This window comes from Equus asinus, chromosome 10 (genome assembly GCF_041296235.1).
Source record: "Equus asinus isolate D_3611 breed Donkey chromosome 10, EquAss-T2T_v2, whole genome shotgun sequence".
Taxonomy (NCBI): Eukaryota; Metazoa; Chordata; class Mammalia; order Perissodactyla; family Equidae; genus Equus; species Equus asinus.
The window spans coordinates 96276967-96300369 of NC_091799.1; the positions used below are offsets into that span (position 1 = coordinate 96276967).

Sequence of the window (23403 nt, forward strand, 5' to 3'; positions counted from 1 at the left end):
CGTGGGAGGAGAGGCACCAGGTGTGTTTGATGTCCATGGTCTCCACACCTGCGTCTTTGTCTGTGCTCCTCTTCCTTGGGGGACATCCTTCTCTACAGCAAACATCAATCCTAAGCAAGTAGGGAGCTGAGAAATGGGTAGTTTGAAGTAGGTAATATGTCTTTCTTAACAGTCTGTTGAAAAATATCTTTCTTGGAATATGCAATAGTCATTTCTATTTCATTTTGTGTTTTTATTTCCCTATAAGAGATGAATCGGATCTACAGCAAAAACCCAAGGTCATAGATTATTTTATTTCTATGCATTTTTGTGGTAATAAAACAAGAGTCGGAAGGAATAAAGAAAATTATTTCGTTTGTATTTCCTCTGTTGTACACACAAGAGTCTCCGAAGGTGGCCTTTGAGAATGTAAGCAAACATTTAAGGCTTGTTTCCATTCATCACAGCACCTTATTTATGTGTGTGCTGTGCATAGGGAAGGTGCCACATGACACCCTAGCACAATTAAGCCCACAGGATTGCAGGAACACAGGCGCAGAAGTGTATGAAGAAGGTCAGAGACATTAGCAGACAGACAGAGTGGGACTTGAACAAGCTGAGTGCAAATGCTTCGTAGGTTGGGATCCCCTCAAAGCAGTCCACAAGAAAAGGATATTTAAGCTGGTAGTTTTGGGGGAAGATGTACCAGTCAGGGTTCTTCAGAGAAACAAAACCAATAGGATATATTGAGATAGACAGAAAGAAATTTATTATATTATGGGGGATTAGCTCATCTGACTGTGGAGACTGAAAAGTCTAATGATCTGCCATCTGCAAGCTGTAGGTCCAGGAAAGCCAGCAGTGTAGTTCCAGTCCAAACCAAGGGCCTGAGAACCAGGGGCAGCTACTGGTGTAAGTTGCAAGCGGAGGCTGAAGGGCCAAAGAGGGAGCGCCGGTGCCTGAAGACAGAAGAAGATGGATGTCCAAGCTCAAGCAGCAAACAAATCCTCCTTTCCTCCACATTTTGTTCTATCCAGGCCCTCAGCAAATTGGATGATGCCCACCTGCATTTGTGAGAGCGATCTTCTTTACTCAGGCTACCAATTCAAATGCTAATGTCTTCCAGAAACATCCTCACTGACCCACCCAGAAATAATGTTTCACCAGCTCTCTGGGCATCCCTTAGCCCAGTCAAGGTGACAGACAAAACCAGCCATCACAGGAGGCAATCCCAGGAAGTATGGCTGAGTGGGGACATGAGATAGGAAAGGAGGAAAATCAGGAAGGGGCTTATCAATAAGTCAATGACCACAATGGGCAACGGATGCTCAATCCTGCCCAGGACCCCCTTAAAGACTGTGTGCCAGTACCTAACATCATAGCTAATAGCCACATGTGGCTATTTAAATTTGAAATTAAACTAATTAAAATTTAAAATTCAGTTTCTTATTCTCATTAGCCACAATTCAAGATCTCAATAGCCACATGTGGCTACTGGCTGTGAAGTTGGACAGGGCAGATGACAGAACATTTCCACCATCACAGAAACTTCTACTGGACAGTGCTGGTGTAGAACCTCGCACAGAATGGTCCCACCCAAAGGGCAAAGAAGCTGGGGTAATTATCCACCAACTCTCATCCTTTATTGGATAATGGTCATTCATGGAGCCTTATCTACCTCACCTTCTGGCTTACTCCATCCCCCCGAGACCACGTCAGGCAGAGAGATGCACAGAGACATCTAAGTGTACAGGTATTACTGGCAGGTGACCTCTGGACTGGCTAGAGGGATCTGTGTGAGGTGCCAGGTATCTGCTACCAACGTACGCACAAGAGGTGGGAGGCAGAAATTATGAGAGACACAAAGAAGAATAGAAAAGAAAGACTGTTAAACAAAACAAAAGAGAGAGAGAAGAAGAAGAAACACAGAAAGGCAGAAGGAAGGAAGGAAGGGAGGGAGGGTGGAAGAGACAGAAAGAGAAAGAAAGAGAAAGAAGGAAAGAAAGGAAGGAAGGAAGAAGGGAAGGAAGCAAGCAAGCTAGCAAGAAAGAAAGAAAGAAAGAAAACAAGCAGCTATCTCAGATAAACAGCCACATGCAAAGTAATGTCTGCATTACACAGTTGTCCTGCTGGGAAACCCAAACTAGTACCCACACACCTCAGCCTGTTCCTCTCTCACGTGGAAAGTTGACCTCACTTAGACCTAGCCATAGGCTATGGTTTACTACTTTTTTTAAAAGAGTATCACAAAGGAGGCAGGACTTACTGCCTAGAAGAGAAGGCAGAAGATTAATTAGAACTGTGTCAAAGGTTCTAGAAAGAGAACACAATCCTTCCCACTGCTCCCTCCTCCCCTGGGCCTGCTTCATGGCCCAAGAAAATGTTAAACCCTTGCCAAACTGCCTGTCACAGTTCTTAATGGCCAAAATAACTTTAACAGGAAACAAAGCTTTCTCTCTCTCATGATTCCATAATTAAAGATAAACCTGGAGATCTAAGCATCCCTGGAGAAAAACAACATTTAAATGCTTTCTTGGTTGTATATCATTCCCACAAATATTTTTCTGAGAGAACTATATTAAGTTGAGACATGGAACTGTTCTCTGCCCTGAGTAAGAAGAGGTCATGGTGTAGACAGTGGGCTATAGAGAATGAAGATTAAACACGGGAGATTGCCTGGCAGACAGGACCTGACGCAAGTGGTCAAGGTTGACTTCCCCCATGATGACGAAGCCAATATCAGGCAGCCCAATAAGATGCAATGAGAAGAACACTTCACTTTTGTAGTATTCTTCTCAAGAATTCAGTACCCGAGTCTAACCATGAGAAAAACATTAGACACACCCAAGTTGAAGGACATTCTACAAAATCCCTGAACTGACAAGTTCGTGAAAAATAAGGAAAGATCAAGAAACTGCCACAGACTAAGGAGGAAAGACAACTAAATGCAACAGGATATCCCAAATGGACCCCTGAGAGAGAGAAGAGACATTGCTGGAAAAACCAGTGAAATCCAAATAAAGTACAGACTTTAGTTAATAGCTATGTACGAATGTCAGTTTACTAGTTGCAATAAATAGACCACAGTGAGATGAAATGTTAACAATAGGAGAAACGAGGTGGAGCATATATGAGAACTTGCTGCCATTTTTCTATAAATCTAAAATTGTTCCAAAATGAAAAGAGCTTAGTTTTTTAAAAAGACTGCATTACCAAAGACCGATTGCATAATTCTGTTTCAGGTTGCCCAGAGGTGGGAGAAGTTACAGTGAGAGTAATAAGGTGAAAATGATGGTGCTTAAATGTTAGAGACATTGGCGGGGCAAGGAAGTGGGTGTATCACAGGGAAAAATAAAGAACGGAAGAAAAATATTCTTGTTTACTTATTTTAAACTTCTCCAACTATTAAAAATTCTAAGGAAAGGTAAAGGTTTTATTTGCCAAAAGAAGAAGTTAATATATCAAAGTAAGTTTAACTTGACAAAACGTAATATAAATAGTTGCGTTGAGAAGAGTGAAGGGGAAATTAACTGTGCTCCATGTGCCTGAGCCAAACAGAATGGTCTAAAATCCAGTGGTAACAGCTGGCAGACAGAAATTAAGTCCAGCCCAGAGCTTTTCAGATAAGTCAGTTAAAATTAAAGGAAACAAAAACGTTGAAATGTGTATGTTTTTAATGTGTAAGTAGTGCAGCCTGGCCTACTGACAGAACGACAAATTGCAGTTTTATTTAGCCTCAACAACAAAAATTCTAATTCAGGGAATTTCTTTGTAATTATTTTAACTGACTCTCATTAAACACACACACTCATACACCCATATTTTTATGACAAAGAACTGAATAGCTAACAGTTCCAAGATGCAATAACTTCAACAAGGGTTCTATAAATGGAAAAAATCCTCCAAACCTACTAACAATATAACTGGAAATATGGAAAAGTTTACCAAGTTTACAGAAAGAAATCCCTGAATCCTATGAACTAAACAAATAAAGAGCCCAAACTGCTGACTTAGCATTGGGGGTTTAGGAGGGTGAAGATTAAGACATGGGAGGAAAAGCGATTAAGAAAAGATGGAAAAAAACAACATGTAACCAAGACACAGCTGAAAATAAGCCTTCTACACATGCCAATGCGATGGCATCAGACACAACTCATGCCAACTCTTTTTATTCCATGTGACCCAATTCATGTTAAAAATGTGCCACCTTGTCTTTTCTTTTCATTCATTTTTCATCCATTTCCTGTCTCAAAATTTCATGATTTAGAACCTTATGGTGCATGTACGTGTACCAGAGTGCTCAATGTTACTTTTCCTGGTCTCAGCAGAGGCTCCTAAGCACATTTGTAGGCTCCATCCATTCTAAGTTCTTGGTCATTGCCTCTCAAATTTTAATATGCAGAAAAATCACCTGGGTATCTTGTTGCAATGCAGGATCTCTAAGGTTGGGAGTATGGCTCAATGTTTGCATGTCTAATAAGTTCCCAGGTGAAGCCAATGCCTGTGGTCCAAGGATTACACTTTGAACAGCACCCAGGAGCTCCCAGGATGGACAGGCCAAGAGATGATGAAGCAGCTGTGCATGCTTGGCCCCTTCACTGCTCTCCATGCTGCACAGCAGAAAACAGAACATTCCCTGGGTTTTTGAAGAATCCAGTCATGAGGACCTTCTTTACAGACAGTGCTCTGATTTGCTCCACGTGTTTTCCCTGTCATGTAAGCCAGTTGAGGAGGGTTTTAAGAGAACTATGTGGATAGCCTAACTATATCCTCTAGAGTCTGGGAAACAAGGAGATGGCTACCTGATTCCTACCTATCTAAAGGTGAGAAGGTGGGGCTATAAGGCAATGCACTGAACTTGCAGAGTTTGCAGGGACAAGGATGCGTGCAAAAAGAAAAAGAGTCAGCACTTGGAAGCTACCACACTGGATGGAACCAACACCAGATTACAATTCTACCAGGAAAGTAAAACTTTCCTTACCTTTCTTCCTAACCCCTCTTCCTTCAAGGTTCCAAACAGCAGCTAGTGAATGGGGAAGCGGGTAGAGACTGGAAAGAGAGAAACGGCCAATGGCAATGTCAGCATTCCCTTCACTACAGCCACTACAGGTATCTGAGTCGGAAGCTGCCCTGAGCCAGAAGAGAAGAGACGCTCTAAAGTGGAATTGGAAAGATGGCATCATGTGATTTTTCAACTGGAGTGGACTTTTGATTATTCTAGGAGAGACAAGATCTGCTGAGATGCCCAAGGCTTTATCCAAAGTTAAGAAAGAGCTGTTCCATAGCTGAAGTTTAATAGGAAGTGGTGAGAAAGGATAAAGTTTCTTTGCTTTTGCTCTTTAGGAGGCCGGTTGGTTCCATATTTGAGATTCTCAATTATGCTCGTTAGAGGAAAGAATTTCATTGATCTCACATAGATGTGTGTGCAGATGGTTGTGCATGTGCCATGTTAAACAAGTGGAGAGATTTCACAAGGATAGAGCATTTACATTAAATAAAAAAGAAACAGTCCTTCAGCACATATCTGAATGCTGATCTGCTTTCTAAAGACTTGGACTTTGAGAACTGAAAGAAACTATAAGGCTCATCTTGCCAAACCTTCAGGTTTTATGGTTGCGAAACTAAGACACAATCACTTATTGGTAGTGGACTCAAGCCTGAACACTCAGTCCCCTGACTCCTAATGCAGTATTGTTTCCAATAAGCCATGAGGACAAGCAAATAATTTCAAAGAAGCAACGTACCTAAAATAGCCAACAGATTTATAGTTATTTACCTCCAGAAAAGTCATTTCAATGGGAAATTGTATTTGTTGAACAGGGCAGAAAAATCACCAGATATACACATTATAAATTTGCTTTTAAAATAGTATTAAGCTGGGGGCCAGTCCCATGGTGTAGTGGTTAAGCTTGATGCACTCCACTTCAGTGGCCCGGCTTCACAGCTTCAGATCCCCAGTGTGGACCTACACCATCCGTCAGCCATGCCATGGCAGTGATCCACATATAAAGTGGAGTTGTATTGGCACAGATGTTAGCTCACGGCTAATCTTCCTCAAGTAAAAAAAGGAGATTGGCAACAGATGTTAGCTCAGGGCTAATCTTCCTCAGCAAAAAAAAAAAAAAAAAGTGTTACACCAAAACAAGCTTGAAAAAGAAAAGAATGTTGGAGGGCTCACAATTCCTGATTTCAAAACTTATCGCAAAACTAAAGCAAACAAAACAGTGTGGTACTAGCATAAAGACAGATACGTAGGGCAATGGACTAGAATAGAAAGCTCAGAAATAAACCCTTGCATATGCAGTAAATTGACTTTTCACAAGGGACCCAAGACTATTCAACGGGGAAAGGAGAGTCTTTTCAACAAATGGTGTTGGGAAAACTGGATACCCACATGCAAAAGAATGAAGTTGGATCCTTACTTTAAACCATATACAAAAATTAACTTAAAATGCATCAAAGACCTAAACATAACAGCTAATGCTATAAAACTCTTAGAGGAAAACATAGAGAGAAAGCGTCCTGAAAATGGGTTTGGCAATGGTTTCTTCCATATGACACCAAAATCACAGGCAATACAAGCAAAAACAGAACTTAAAAACTTTTGTTCATCAAAGGAAACAATCAACAGAGTGAAAAGGCAACCCACTGAATGGGAGAAAATGTTTGCAAATCATATATCTGATAAGGGGTTAATATCCAGAATATATAGAGAACTCCTACAACTCAACAACAACAGAAAACAAACAAACAAATTCAAAAATGGCAAAGGACTCAAATAGACATTTCTCCAAAGAAGATATCCAAATGGCCAATAAGCACATGAAAAAATGCTTAACAGCACTAATCATTAGGGAAGTGGAAATCAAAACCACAATGAGACACCACCTCACACTCATTAGCATGGAAACTATCAAAAAGAAAAAATAGAAAAGAACAAGTGTTGGCAAAGATATGGAGAAATTGGGACCCTTTCGCACTACTGGTGGGAATGCAAAACGGCACAGCTGCTGTGGAAAACAATATGGCAGTTCCTCAAATAATTAAAAGTAGAATGACCATATGATCTAGTGATTTCACTTCTGAGTATATACCAAAAAAAACTAAAAGGAGGATCTCTGAAAGATATTTGCACATTCATGTTCATAGCAGCATTATCCCCAATACCAAAAGTGTTCATCGGTGAAAGAATGGATAAACAAAATTTAAAAATTTAAAAATAACATTGAAAGTAATTTGAAAAACTTCAGTGAGGGTTTCTTCAACCATGTCTTCTTTCCCAAACCAGGATACTCATAGTTTAAGGGAAGCATGGCAAACAGAATTCAGTTCCTGAGCTTGTTCTGATGTCTGTTGATAATTTCCTTTTGTCATACTCTTTAATATTTTGCATGTTGCAACAAGCAGCTCTAACTTATGTAGTCAGAAAAATAGAGGCAGAGAGATACAACTCCTTTAAGTATTATCAAAAGACAGATAGTAAAATTTTCCACTAGAATAGTTCCACTCAAAGAGAGATGCTCATAGCAATAACTAAATCTCTTGCTCAGTTCAACTCAAGCTACTAAACAGTGGAGACTAAACCATGTCCAGGAAGCTACAAAGAAGAATGAGACATTGTCTCCACCCCCTGGCAAAAAATCCCTGGGTTGGTTACAATCTAGCATATCAATGACAAATTTTAAAGGCATCTTAGTTTTATCACACTCCCCCAACCATAAAAATCTAAAAAGCAAATAGGTTACAAACCAACAATTTGACTAAGGGGAAAAACCTGTTTTGCTGCAGTTTTGTGGGGTAGAGATGGGAGTTCTAATAAAAATCAGGCGCCATAACTTCCCTGACTAGATTAAGAATTGTGGAGTCTAAACATGGTGTCTAGGAAATTGATATCAAATTGTCAGTTTCAATACTGATAAAAAAAAAATGAGCATGCCCAGTGACTTACCTAAAATTCACAAGATGCCTTTATAGAAAGAGCCAAAGTATTACGCCAAGAATGCTGCTCTGATGGAGCTCCCCTCACACAGAAACAAAGGGAAAAAGAGTTTCCCCAACATGCCCACATGAGAGCACCATTTCCTAGTGCAATTTAAATTCTAAAATTGGAAGCTGTGATCGGGGGGGCATAAAATATCAGATAAAAACGAGAAAACAGGAAAAGAACAAGACTTGAAGCTGAGAGTTTTTTCCAAACTCTGCTTCAGCTCTGCAACTACTAAGTGAATGAAAGTCCAGCCTCCTAACCTTCAGGAGCCTCGTTGGCACATCTATATAAAGAAATAATAGTCTCCGCTCTACTTTGTCTCACAGAGCTGTTTTGTGGGTCCAAACATCATGTGCATGAAAGTGCTTGAGAAACAGCAATGGTGCAATGCAAATTGCATTTTTCCAGTTTTCAAACTTAGAAACTGCCAAGGTTTCCCAAATCTGCTAAGTGCATCATATGAAAAAATATGGTGACAGTTTAGTTCCCTTATTCAGACAAAGTGAGTAAGCCACTAATTTGCTCTTAAATCTTTGTGCTGGAAACTGCTTATATTACAAAATCTTCCTTTACAAGGACATTTCCTTCTGGAATGGCAGCCAGGAAACTTCCAAGCAAATTGGATGGTCCCCATCCAGGTGACCTGAAAACCAGGATACAAAGAAACATGGGCAAGTCTGAGTCACCATCCACAGGCTGCATGTGTCTTATGGGGAGTGCTACTGTAGCTTAAGTGATAAATCATCAACTAGAGAAATATAAACACTGGTTACACAAACAAATTCCAGTTAAGAGTCTCTTAATGAACCTTTAATGAGTTACATGTGGGCTGCGAATGCCCCATGGGCTGCCTCAATGTGTTTGCTTTTGAAAAAAAAATTAAAAACACATCAGTTCCCCTCATCCTATGACTCATCTCATTAACAAAACGCAATTGAAACAACTGACTTTTGAATTAAAATGCTATTTCCAAAGAAAGAGGGAAAAATGCATCTGCCTTTGATAAAGAAAGAAGCAAGCTGAGAAAGTATAATTCCCTAGATTAGGGCAGAAAGGAACAAAAGAACAGTAATGTTTCTTATGATGAGTGATGATTTATGAAAAATTCAGACCTTTCCATTTGCCACACATGATGTCATAATCAAAGTGACCTTTTTCCTTTTCTCACAGTTGGGACTTTAAAATTATAGGGTTTTCCTCCTCAAACTTTGTCTTTATTGGCTGAGGCTTAAAACAAATATACACGCATAAGTGGAGCGTTTTACTTGGGAGGAAAAAAGATAAGAGTTTAGATTTTTATAATAAAGACTAGATAACAGAAGGCAGTGACAGCTATGATTTTTTCCCATGATGACCCAAATCTACCCACAGCATTTCCATTTACTGATAATGAGAAGCACAGAGTCAAAATACATAGGTCGTGGGAGCAATATAGAATGAGCTTTATTAAAAGACAACGCTTATTTCTATAACGTCAAGGTTCTTCACAGTTCACACTGTCAGTACATGACATAGGTATTCATTTACTCTGTGAGGGTCCTTACACAGAACTCTTTCGCTCTTCACAAAACGAAGATTCTGACCTCGCAGAGGTGTAGCTAAAGGCCAGGTCCACCTGGATGAGACCAAGCAGCCAGCAAACAGCCTATCGCCACAATATGACTAAAGGAGCTGCCAGGATGGAGACAACTGGTCAATAGAAGTATGTTGACCTGGGAAAAACTTAACAGCCTCCATGTCAGGACATGCCAAGCGCTGCAAATAGTTCTTCTGTTATTTGCTGACTTGACTTCAATTTGTGGAAAGCCTTAAATATTTGTGTGAGGAAGAAAATAAAAAACCCCTCAGTAGATGGTCTAGACCTTGCAGGACCTTTGGTCTCATCCAAAATACCCATCAGATATCTGGTCCTGTACAAAAAGTCCATGAGCATATTTGGCCCTTGCCAAAAGGTTTTGGACAGCACCAAATTTCAGGGACCTTTTTGGCATGGACCAAATGTCTCCACAGATGTTTTGGACAAGACCAAATATCAAGGACCTTTTGGCATGGACCTAATGTCTTATGGATGTTTGGGACAGGACCAAATGTCTACTAATTGGTCTAAAATATTCTTAGAACAAAGTCTCCCAGACAAGCATTTCAAGCCCCTATCTATGACTTTGTGGCCTTGAGCAAAACTTGTCACCCAGCCTGCTGCCTCTTTGCTCTATTCCTTAGTTTCAATCTCCCCCGTGAAATTCTCCCACTATGTTAGGTCAATATGAGTTTGTTGTCTCCAGAAGATAAGTATTAAAATATACCTGGTATATGTAGACACAACAGCAGAGATCCTTCCTTGGACAATTCTATTTGAGTCTTTGTTGTCCCTGGGTCCTTAGCTATAAAATTCTTTAATCATGTCACCTATGTCATAGAGTTATTAAGAAGATCAAATCAATTAACATAAGTTGAGGAATTAGAATAGGGTCTAGCAAAGAGTAAGCACCATAGAATTAGATGTTATAGTACAGACATTTATTCATTTATGGAAAGAAATTTTCAGCATATCTATATTAGGCAATGCTTTTGATGACAAAACACAATAATAGCTGACATTTATTGAGCACCTACTATGGCTGGGTCCTCTGCTAAACACTTTACATTTGTCTCATTTAATGGTAGAGGGAAGAAAGAAATAGCCTGTGTTGATTGACTACCATGTGCCAGAAAGGTCTTCTTTATCTGCATCTTAGAGGTAAGAGAATCAATAACTTGGCCACAGTTACAGCTGGTATGTGGCCCAGTCAGAAATGAAATCAAGTATTCATCATGTTTGTGTTCTCTCCACTAGGGTCCTCCAAATACTCATCTTATACACATGAAGAATCGCTTTTCTGCAGCAAAAAAAGCCTACGAAGACCAACACTTTTCTGGAAAAAAAATGTCTAATATAGAATAAAATTTTTTTGGAAAGACAAAATGTGCCTATGCATCTAATGGAGAGAAATCCAACTGGCCACTTGCTGGCATTTGTGCCTGAAGAGGGGTTTTCTTCAGCTGTTTTTAAATACACCTACACAGTATTTTAAACAGCAAAGTACCTAGGTTGCCATCGTTGGTCATGGCTCTAGAAGCTTAGCATCTTCCAACAGGCCCACTCCTAACATTTATATTAATTTCAGACCTGCCACAGACATTTGAATTCAGTCCCCTGAGAATCTGAGAAAACCAGTGAGAAAAGTTTCCAATTATGTTTGGAAATTTTTTCCTTTTTCTTTTTCAGCTACAACCTAAATGCTCCATAAGTTTCCAGAATAGTTGATGTAATCCTATGGTTTCTTTTTTCTTTGTTTTTGGCATCACCTGAGCTAGAAAGATGGGTTGAAGTTTTAAACCACAGAAATACACAGCCTCACCTCCAGTCAACTTGATCTTTCTCATCTTAGGACCAGCATCCCTTCTGCCACTAGACCTTGGATGGAAGTTAGATCATTAAAGCTGCCTTGGATTATCAGGAAGAACTTCGTTAGTTGTTCTCTGCCCTCACGCATCTTTGGGGCACAAGTTTCAGAAATGATTGCACCTGTAGGAAAGAAGGTAGGGGGTCTGAAATATAGTTTCCTTTCTCTATCCATTTCTCATTGAAAGGATTAATGGATTTCTCATTCACTCCCAAGCAATCTTTCCCCCTTCTCCAGGCACTATCAGCCAGGAACTGGCACCTTTTCTAGGAAATCTCCGTTCTCCTTGTCCTTTAGAGCCTTTCCTCTTTGCCCCTACCAAGCAGAGGTCACGCAGATTTCTAAGAGAAAGAAGAACCAGTAAATGTACCTGGTCAACTTCCACCAGCTCCTCATAAGATACCTTACAACCCCAGCTGCACGTTAGAATCACCTGGACAATTTTGTAAAAATAGAAACGTCCAACTCATCTCAGAGATTCTGATTTCCTGGGTCTGAGAAGATTCCTGGGCATTAACACTTTTTAAAGCTTCCCAGGAGGTTCTAATGCACAGCTGGTGGAGAGCCACTGAGCAAAGTTCCCCATTTCTTGGGGTGAAAGCCTTGGCCAATCTCTCCCTTTCACCTTGAAGTTAAACTCCATTTGGAGTTTCCTTCTACTGCTTCTTCTCAGGAGTCACCCCTGGCTTTGCTTCCCTGCAGAGCCACACAGGTTATTGGGAGTGTGTGTTTATTTCTCAACATTGACTTTGCCCATAGCTGTTTACGAGTTACATCCTCCAATATGGTAGCTGTACAGAGGAGGAAACGGGCTGACGGGCCACTTGCCTCAAGTCCCACATAGACGGAGGGCCTCAAACATCGACTCTTGACCTTATCAACGAATGACTGGATGCATGCAGCCAAAAAAGATACACTGGCAGGTTTGAAAGAACACTTCCATCTGACAGCCCTACGTGTGAATCCCGTTAATAAACTGTACCAGTCAGAGTGTACAAAATATTCATATTTTTAAAAATGCTAAAATTAATTTTGAATAACACCATTACAATACATTATATTTTGGGGTAGATTTGAAGCACCAATGAGTTAAATTGTAAGCATTTTAAACTCACCACAAATTTTACAACTCTGCTTTAGCTACTTTCATTTAAGAAATCTTGGGAGAGGTGAGAGCCCTGCCACATCGAGACCAGCTCACAGACCTTACCCTGGTGTGGTGTCACAGGCCTCACTGTTCACAAGGGGACAGGAAACTAAGGCAGCAATTCCTCCACCCTCACCCTTTCTCCTTGAGGCAGCTCTCTGAAGAGAGAACGATTTCTTTTGCAGAAAAAGGATGCTGTTCCTTAAAAGGACATCAGAGGATGCTGTCTCTCTATCGAATCCCGTACACAAATCTCTTCTAGAAGGCTTCCTCCTTATCCACCAGTTCTTGATTCTGCCTCTTCATTGAATGAGACTTGTCCAATAAACAGCTTAAAGATAAGGTAGTGCAAAATAGGGAGTGGGACACAAGTGAGAGCAGATCTTTTCCTATGAGTTAACCAATATCACCTCCAGTCCTACAACTATTTTATTGAGAATTGATACCATTGAAGTTACTATAAAAACAAATGTTCTAGAGTTCACTCCTGTGACCTCGAAATGAAGCAGCAGCCAAAAAAAAAATAATAATAATCAGACTCTTATTTACTTTAGAATTGAGACAGTGAGAAAAAATGTAGATTGTGGGAAACTTTTGCTTACCAATGGAATTTCTTACTCTCTAGTTCTTTAACTATCATTTTTTTTTAATTTGAGTCTTATGAATGAATAACCAGTGGGATCAAGATTGGCAAGTAGTACAGCTTAGCAGCTAATGATGACTACCACCAATAGTGTTAGATTCCCTGAGTTCAGATCACAGCTCTGCCACTATACTGCCTACATGTCCTTGGGGGAGCTATTTAGACTCTCTGCTACTCAAGTTCTTCAACTGCAAAATGCAATAATAAAAACACCTACCTGCAACTACTGTAGCAACTAAGTCAACTTCAGTGTTTTAATGCTTGCCAAGAGCTTTTCGCAGTGCCTACCTTAAAGCAAGGGCTCAGAATTCAGCTATAATTACAGTTAATCTTATTAAGTTCTCAGGATGCAAGATCTTTTAAGAAGTCTTTTCAGAAGATCTTTTCACAACTATCACCCTATGTTGAAAAGCTAAGAGTGTCCCTTTGGAAAGAAGTTGAGAAAATCCAACTCATTAATACAGAATTTGCCAGCAGAATTATTGTTCATGCATATCATAGGTTCCAATTACACTAAAAGCTTGTCTGTTTTAACTGAGAGACTTCAGTTGGTGTTAACTGTGAAGTTATGTGTTCCCCTAGCAACTGACCTGTGTTGTTACAAGCAGAACAGCATGGACTCATCCTTCAGGGCTTGGAGACAAAAGTCACTGTTTTCAAAGAGAAGCTAGACTCAAAAGTAAGAGGAAAAACAAACTCTAAGGAACAAAGATGTTTTCATGTAAATATTCTTAAGGAGAGAAAGAAAATGGGCATCAAAGCTGAAAGGGAGATGTCATGGAACAAATTTATTCTGCATAATTAGTTCATTGTGTAAACATAGTCGTCATGGTGGAATTAGCTGGATATCATCATTGAGTTCTTGGCTGGACCATAGTTTTGTGTGATGCTCCTAAATGAGCAATTTCTTTCTCTTTTTCTTCCTCAGTAAAGCCACAAACATTATCAACATTAACTTAACCTTCATCCTGTCCCTGAAGTAATAAGAAACTTTGGGTGAGGAGAATAAAAGGCACTGCGAGGGTAAACAATCAAGAAATATTGAAAATTGCTTGCCTTTTGCTCATAGGAATTTTTCCCCTCTGTGGCCAACCTCTCTCTTTGTTGAGAAAGCAAAATTAACTTTTTTAACTGACTAGATGAGAAAGCACTGCCATGAGGAGTGGATATTACTCAAAGAGATGTGGTATGGTAATACGTTACATGATACTCATGAGCTAGTACATTAGCCATTCCAGGTAATTGGCTAACTGGCAAGGATCTGAAATCTCTGATTCCATGTCCTGTTTGTACCATCTCTGAATTTTCCTGCCCCTATGGAGTTATTTTTACATTGTTAACCCAAGAAAAGTGTTAAATATGTTGACATCACATTTCTGTAAAGTATGGATTAGATGACTTCCCTTTTGAGTTAGTGGGTGAAAGTACATAAGTCCAAGGAGTATCAGTTCATTGTTTTCATGATTATTACATTTTTAATGATTACCATGGATCATAATTACCATTCATCTCTAGGTTCCACCAGCACCATTTCAGGATTCAGGGAGAATTCAAGCCAAACACAGACACTCCTGTAACTCTGACTGTTAGTTTCCCCTGCCCTTCTGGATGACTGCTGAGTTTGTATCTGTGTCACTGACAAGCAACGATGTTGAAATGATTGATAATTCTCTTCCACAGCTAAAGACCCTGTTGTACTACTAAAGGTGACTGCTACCTTTAATCACTTGAGACAAAAGGCTTGATTAGAGAAACAGGCAGCCCTGGATGAAAAGCTTCACTTCATCACTCACTGGTTGTGTGAGGCTGTGGAAAATTGCTCTGTCTGAGGTGAAAAATACAGAGCTCCTACAGTGTGGTTACACTTAACACCATTGGAATAAGCATGGCTGTCATTAGACACTCAATAAATATAGCTTCTTCCTACTAGAATCAGCCTCATGGAGGCCCCTCTAGTGCCACGTGCCACAAAACCCAATTCACGGTTTCTTCTCAACTTTCCAAGACAGGTACCCATCCAGATATTCTTTAAACCATTCTTAGACTGTGGCTTCTACAAGCTTGGTAAATTACAGCTCTTTTTCATCTCATTGTGCAATAACTACATTAATATCATGGCACTATCTATTGTTTTTTACATGGCTGACTTAAGAAAGGAATAGAAATTATTAGAGTCAAATTTATTTAAATTATTGAGTTTCCTGTCTTACCTTGATGGTTCCCAAAGAGTTAATAGGTAAAAAAATCCTTTATAAATCCAAGATATGCCATCATCAATATTGTTATGATGAGATCAATTCCCTTACTAAGGTAAATTTAATAAATTGAGACACCAACTAACACCATGATTCAATGTTCTTAGCAAGAATCTCTGTCATAAAAATTTCTAGCTTGAGAGAGGCCTTTTTCTAGCCAAGGTGTCTTATGAAAGCAAGACTTGGTGAGGAAACAAGTAGGATTGTTCTGAATAATTGATAAACCACATATTGCAAATTGATGGTACAAAGTTTAAAATTGAAAGTTCCCAAACTGGATGAGATGACATTTTCATTCTATTCTGGTCTTCAGGTCTTTTCTGAAAACCTTAAAGTTCTGGGATAAATATAAGGTCTTTTCTTTGAATTAAAAAATGACCAGACCATCTCTCTAGATATGTCACAGTTATCATGGGAAGTAGTTTTAATTAACAAGGTGAGGTACTTCCAGAAAAATGAAACATGGACACAAATATCACATGTTTAGAATGAGGTAAGTAGTGTCCTTCCTTGATTCTGGCCAGGTGAGACCTTACCTGAAATATGGAATCAAGTAGGTAAACACAAGGCGAGTAGTCTGGGGGAAGGGTTAAGAAAATGGGAGAGGGATTTGAAACCATGACGTGCACAATTGACCCTCATTTCTCTATCAAGATCAATATTATTGTTTCCTCTGCAGGGTCTTTTGCATCTGCTCTTTTTGTCATCTCCACTTCTGCCCCTTACACTCCCCTAGGCTAGGTTGAGCCCCTCTTGTCTCCTTCTGTTATTGAAACACCTTCTCCTTCCCTCTGGACTGTCTCCATGCCAATCCGGCTCCCAAATATTTTAATAGTTTTGAGCCTGGGCTAGAAGCCAGGCTGCTCGGGTGTGAGTTCTGGCTCTGCCACTTCTAGCTATGTGACCTTGAGTAAATTGCCCAAATTCTCTGTGTTGCCATCTAAGTGGGGGTAATTGATTATATTTATTCCACAGGATTATTTAAAAAATGCAATGTCTTCATATATGAGAAGCACTAGAATAGTCCTGCACACAGTAAGTGTCTTATTATTGGCCATTCAAGTAGGTTTTATGTGGCTCCTTTTTTCAAATATTGCCAATGACTCATATTGCTTAAAGGCTAAAAATCAAAGCCATTAGCATAGCGTCTGGGCCATCCTTGCTCTGACTGCAACCTAACTTTCCAGATTTTCCTTATATTCTCTGTTTCAGACACACGCACCCTCTAATCCCCATGCATCAAGCTACCTGGCATTAATCAAAACCTGCCATCCATTTTCCCATCTCCCCACTGCCACTCCTGACTAAAGGCCCACTTTCCCCAAAATGCCTTTTAAAATACTGCATACCCTTTGAGGCCTGGATTGAATGACCTGTCATCTAGAAATATAGTCCTGGTAACCCCATTTCGAAAAATTATCTCATCCACTATGTTTTTCTGGCCCCCTGTCGCTCTATTATAGACATCGTCACATTTACCCTTGTATTTCCAGAGTCAGAGGGGAGAGGGGGCATAGATGTACAGGGAGGAGTCACCAAAAATTGTCCCAGGTCGTGCTCTGTGGTGTTTTCACTCTTAAAGGTGGGTACGCCAAGGATTTACCTCTTTAGATATCAGGAGTAAAAGAAGGGGACAGAAGATGACCCGTGGAGCTGTTCTGTGTACTAAAATCTTAGCTAACATCCTAAGAAGAAAAGGAGATGGTGACATATCTGACAGCAGTGGGGACCCCGGCTTAGAGGAGGTAGCAATCAGGGCGTAATCATTCAAATCTCCAACACTGAACTCATCTCCGTTGATGGATTTAGTGTTGAAATTTCCACTCAAATGAAGGCAAATCTGATCCATTCAACATTTACACCATCAGATATTTTACATCCTTTGCCAATAAGAGTATGTCTTGGGGTCGTCCGGCGGCGCAGTGGTTAAGTTAGCACCTTCCACTTTGGGCGGCTCAGGGTTCGCCGGTTCGGATCCCGGGTTCAGATCCCGGGTGCAGACATGGCACCGCTTGGCAAGTCATGCTGTATTAGGCATCCCACATATAAAGTAGAGGAAGATGGGCACGGATGTTAGCTCAGAGCCAGTCTTCCTCAGCAAAAAGAGGAGGATTGGCAACAGATGTTAGCTCAGGGCTAATCTTCCTTTAAAAAAAAAATTAAAAGAGTATGTCTTATTACTTAAGCTGATGTCTTGGAATCTTTCTTTCTGAAAGCGTAGTTATCATCAGGTATTGTTAAATGTTATAATCCTTCAGTCTTGCCCACTTTAAAGGGAAAATGGGATGCCCTGGCCGGCTTCTACCCTAACAATTTACGATGGTGCGATCTGCTAACATATTGAAAGGAACAGATGTTAGAAGCTGTGGTAACTTCATGCAACCAGTCAAGAAATAGCATTTATAAATTATCGCCATCCTTTCCTGATTTTAAAGTTTACTAACCATTGGAAAAGATAGGATCTGTTGTAAAAATTTTAGTTCTAGTCATTACTTTACAGGGTAATAAAGTGTGTTCCAGTTTAGGGGGAAAAAACTAATCTACAATCAATGCAAATCTTGAGAATCAAATCTTAATAACAATAATTTGTCTTGATGTTGGAGACAAAGTACTGAATTTGGAAGTTTATAGGCAAAATAATAGGCTCCACAATAATCCATCCATAGTCCACAATTAATCCCTGGGGATTTTAGGAAACCAGAAAGAAAAGGTAATCCATAATTTTGAAACAGCAAAACATACTCTACCCTCTAAGACAGATCATGATTGTTTGGGTTCATAGATACCAGTCTAAGTATGAGCTTTTCCATGCACAACCCTGTGTCCTTACACAGTAGGAAGCCATTTTGTCAGTTGACTTGATAAATTAGCTGGGGTTTAAATTCAGTTTATAAGTTCACCAAGTGAAAGACAAATGTTTGCACTTCATTTGACTTTGGATAATCCAAAGGTTATACTCTTCTAAAAAGATAATCCATTAAGAATAGTTGCTCAAGCATCTGTCCATTTGGGGGAAGAATTTATCAGGAGGCCGTCAGAGGAAAAGAAACCAAATGATGCTTCTCCAGACATTGAGCTCATTGAGCAGATTTGAGAAGCGCCCCTGCCAAAGAACCCACACTGGAGACAAGCCTACAAGCAGATTTATGGAGCAAGGAGACCACACTTGCTGAGAGGGTCCCATGGCAGCCTCCTCACCTCTTCACAAGCTTTGGGTTTGGCTTCACCAACACTGAACTCTCCTAGACATTTACAATGATCTATAGGCTCAGTTTGAAGCTCATCCAAAGATAACAGCAGAGCCATCAAGTTTTATTTCTACTGGGCTTCTCTAGAATTTACTGAGTCTGCACTGGACTTTGGTCAAAAATGACCTCGGTTTGCTTTGTCACAGGAACGTAAGAATCATCCGTTTCAATCATTAGATCCTCATAGACTATGAAATCCCAATATTAAAGATTGAACCCACTAAAGATTAGATCCTATATAAAGGTTCTAAATGAGAAACATTTCCTTCTTTGACTTTGAAGTTTAATGGAAGTGTAATGGAAACACTCACACATCCATAATTCTATGGATAAGCATAGGAGGCCAGAATATTCATTGGTAGTTGTGTCTAGAGTTTACACCCCAAATGGAGAGCTGAATGTGGTTTACATTTCTTAAGTAGAAAATGTAGCGGGTCATGGGCTAACAGAGAGAAATGCTAGATGAAGTCCTGGAATTAATACATGACAACTTAAACAGCTAGAGGAAAATGACAAATTTAGTGTTGGGGCACACAAGAAAATACTTCATGGAGTTCAACAGGGTCATTGCTATATAAACTGATTGAGTTCTAAGCAAGGGATATAACAAGGACAATTCATATTGTCTTTTTCCCAATACGTCTTCCAATTCTTTGTTTCAAACCTTTTGGATGATGAACACAGCATCAAATCTGCCAACCTGCTGCCATTGATGCCCTCTTCAGCCCTTCAGCCACACTCACGTCTTCCTTCCAAGTAGAACAATGTTCTGAAACACTGCCATCTTGCGGCCACTCCCGGAGAAGGCATGAGCGTTATGGACCTCAACCACGAATCACCCAAGAGAAAAACTTGGAGATCAAGTTTTCACAAGTGGGTGTTTCAGGGATGGGGAAACTAACACCCTCCAAAATGTAAGGTAACGTGCTCAAGATGATTCATCTAACAAGCGACATTAATTTAAAGTGGAATTCACTTCAAAAAGTTATAACAGTATTTCCAGCGCTGAGTGTGTACACAGCCAAGGCACCATTCTGGGGAAAACAAAACAGAATTAAAGAAACAGTAAAACATGTCTCAAGAAGACATCTGTCCATGGAGGACACTCAAGCGGTGATTGCTGATCTGTGAGACGAGTTCTGCATGTGGCATTCCAGAAAAGAGGCATAGTATTAGGGATCACATTCCCCCAACTTTTATTTGGAAAATTTTCAAACCTTCAAAAAAGCTGAATAAATAGTACCATGAAACACCTGTATTCCTCTTCCTTAGCTTCACCAACTGTTAACATTTTGCTATGTTTTCTTTATGTCTCTATTTCAATTTACTTTATTTTTCTTCTGAATGATTTGACAGCAAATTGCAGTCATCATTAGATCTTATCCTGAAACACTTTAGCATTTATGTTCCAAGAACAAGAGCCTTCTTCTCTATAATCACAAGAGCAATGTCACGCTTAAGAAAATTAACATCAAGTCCCTATTTCAATTATTTTCAATTGTTCCCCAAAATATCCTTTACATCTTTTCTTTTCCCTGACCTGACCCAAGATCCACTCCAGGTTCACACATCGCATTTGATTATGTCTCTTCAGTCTCTTTAAATCTAGGACAGCCCTTCTCGATCATCATTTTTGTCTTTCATGACATTGATGTGTCTAGAGAGCCCAGACAGTTGTCTATACCATTTCCAACATTCTGAATTTGTCCACACATCTTGACATCAGATGACAATGTTAGCTGATGCCAGCCTCTCTTATATTTACTCTCATTTTACTAAACATGAAACTATTTTTTCTGTTGGTTTCCAGGATGAGCAGTGGTGTCCTGTAAGGAACTGAGAAATATCTCATTAATCAACTTGCCTGTCTATGTAAAATCTCCAGAAAGAGACACAGAGGTTCTGGGATTTGGGGGAGTTGGGGGGGAGGTTGGAGAGCAGTTCTGCTCATGACTGGCTGTTATCTCAGAGACTCCATTCTCTTCTGACCCACATCCACACAAGCAGAAATTAAAAGTTTATCCTCCCATTTTCAGTCCCACGTTCACAGATATTTTGATCAAAATTAGTCTTTATGGAAAAGAACAATATGGGCAAAGCCTGAGAAAATATTCTGAAATATTTTAAACTGTGCATCTGCCATCAGCCTGGTATCCAGTGCATCCCTACTGAGCTCTTTCAGGTTTTGCTCTGTGCTCATTTGCATAATTGTTTAAGGACTTAAATAAAATGAGAACCTGGTAGACTTCTTCAGGTATTTTATTAACACACTAATCTGGAACATAGAATCTACCAGCGTCAAGAGATCATATACCTCTCAATCCTATCTCGGTTCCTCCTTCCCCCAGATGCTGTTCCACTTCCAACACCCCATCACCCAGTCCTCCATAATTGCTCCAGCCAAAATCTGATACCCAGATCTTGGAGGAAGGCTGTGCTGGCCCAAGGGGCAGCCTGCTTATCCCAGCAGTAGTAGCACCTACTTGTCCAGTTGTATGACCCGGGTCTCCTCTAGCCTTGGTAATCAGTCAATTCCTTCATAATGTTTGATTACCAGATAATTATAACCTATCCATTCTGATTGCTGATTCCCTCTCTTTTCCATGGAACTAAACTTCACAAGGGGACTGAGCCATTCTCCCACATCAAGAGAAAGAGAGCCTACAAACTAGTCAGAAAGAAAAAATGGTGATCCTGGAGTCAGGTATACCTGAAAACGCAACTCAAATGATCTCAAGGTGGTTAATCTAGGAAAAGTTACTTATCTTTCTAAGTTTCAGTTTTCTCACCTGGTAAAATAGGAATGCTGTACCCTATAGGATGTTTAAAATCTCAGTGAAATAATGTATATAAAATGCTTTGTATTTCAGGCTCCTTCAAATATCCCAATATGCTTGATATGCTGATTTCAATGTGTAGCAGCCGTTGCTGAGATGATTCATAAGACTCGCAGATTTCACTGATCAGTGAGTTAGTATTAGGGAAAACAAATAGTAGGATTAGACAAGACCCTTTGGGAATTTGAAGGTAGTGGTGCAGAAATTCTTTATGGATGAGAAAAATTGTTACTTCGCGATAAAAATTAAAAGCCCATAGAAAAAGGCATTGCACACACATTGTCCAGGAGCATTTAAAAGAAGCCTTTGCCAAGGAAGAGGAAATTTTAGTAAACTGGTTCCACCTCACAGGATGAAGGACATTCGGCCAGCAGCTGCAGGATTTCCTGACTGTACTTGGCTGAACATTTGGCTTCAGCTGATAGAAGCAAGTAGACCTATGTTCTGGCCAAAATGACAGAGATAAACTGTCCCTCTCTCTCTCTCTTTCTGAATTCTTCCAGAAGAAGTGAATTTGGCTCAACCAGCAGGTCTGGGTGCATGAACTTGCAATAGGCGGGGGAAGGCAGACATGTGTTGCATATGGGGTGCTCACAGCTCCTGAGCACTTGGCAACCCCGCTGGGGCCACCTCGCTCCTCCCCTCTGTTCACACTGACCTCACCAACTTCTCAACTCATCGTTTCAAGTCGTCGCTGTCAACCGATCAGAGCGGACACACAAGCTGATGTTTCGTTTTCTGCTGGTAGGTCACTCTCGTCCTGGGTATGGGAGATTTTTATAATTCATTGGGATTGGACCCCTTTCAGAAGTTTAACCTTTTATGCTTGAGTGTTTTCCATCATGTCAATATAGATGCATCCTATTATTATTAACTTCACCTTTACTTTATTTCTACCAGAAGAATGAGAATGTAGAACAATCATGTAACAGGAGCTAACACATATAAGCTTACCATGTGCCTGTAAGGGACTGTGCAATGATTTATACATCAAGTCATTACATAACAACGCTATGAGGTAGAGACCTCTATCATACATATTATACATGTAAGAAAAAGCTCAGAGAAGTTAAACAGTTTGCTCAAGTTCACAAGCTGGGGAGTAGTAAAGCTAGGATTTGAATCCAAGTAATGGAGTCTGTGCCATTAAACACTATTCTGTACTGTCTTTAAGATTCATTAAATTCACTCCATATGCACTTATCACTTAAGACTGAATACACAGGTACATAAATTCTACTCATAGAATTTTATGGGTTTGATTTATAATGCTTGCCACAGCACTTTATTATAGGAAGGTACATGAGCATATTTCACACTGATCATATTTTAATATTATGAAAATTCCACTACTGTCTTTTGTCTTTTTTATTTTAATTACCTACACTGAGCTGTAATAGACAGTTCATTCTTCATCCATTTCCAGAACTATTAGACAGATGCCTCTCTTACTTCTTTGCTATAAATTTACCTAAATTACTAAATGTAGGAAATGTTTTATGGTTTTCTTTCGATGAAAGCTGAGAAAGCTGTTACCCAAAATATTTAAATATCCATTTTGAATATCCTCAAAAATATCCAAATGACACACCCTTTATTTTCTCAATGAGAATAGTTATTGATGTGTTTGTCGTCTTATTTAGAAATAATAAACATTAACACACTGGTAATAGACAGGAGAGAAAAAAACAAATTATGCCTTTTTGCTTTAAAAAAAGGTAGATCAAGATTTTAGGATGACATAATTGTTCACATATGTCCTGGGAGCAGAAGCTCCAGACACTGAAATAAACAAAGTGTGTTTCTACCAGTGATGACAGAATCAAATGATGAAAATGGAGTATTTATTTAAAAGTGCTCCATA

General features: G+C 39.7%; 2 long non-coding RNA genes across 2 annotated transcripts in view; one reads left to right on the plus strand and one right to left on the minus strand.

Annotated features, from left to right (window-relative positions):
• Window positions 1-23403, minus strand: part of LOC139046444 (uncharacterized) — a 93852-nt gene that overhangs the window by 61058 nt on the left and 9391 nt on the right. The gene's annotated exons all lie outside the window — the stretch shown is intronic.
• LOC139046443 (uncharacterized) overlaps window positions 22007-23403 on the plus strand; it is a 31834-nt gene continuing 30437 nt past the window's right edge. Inside the window, exon 1 of the long non-coding RNA XR_011506533.1 lies at window positions 22007-22283. This is a non-coding gene — a long non-coding RNA (uncharacterized lncRNA). The remainder of the gene's footprint in view (window positions 22284-23403) is intronic.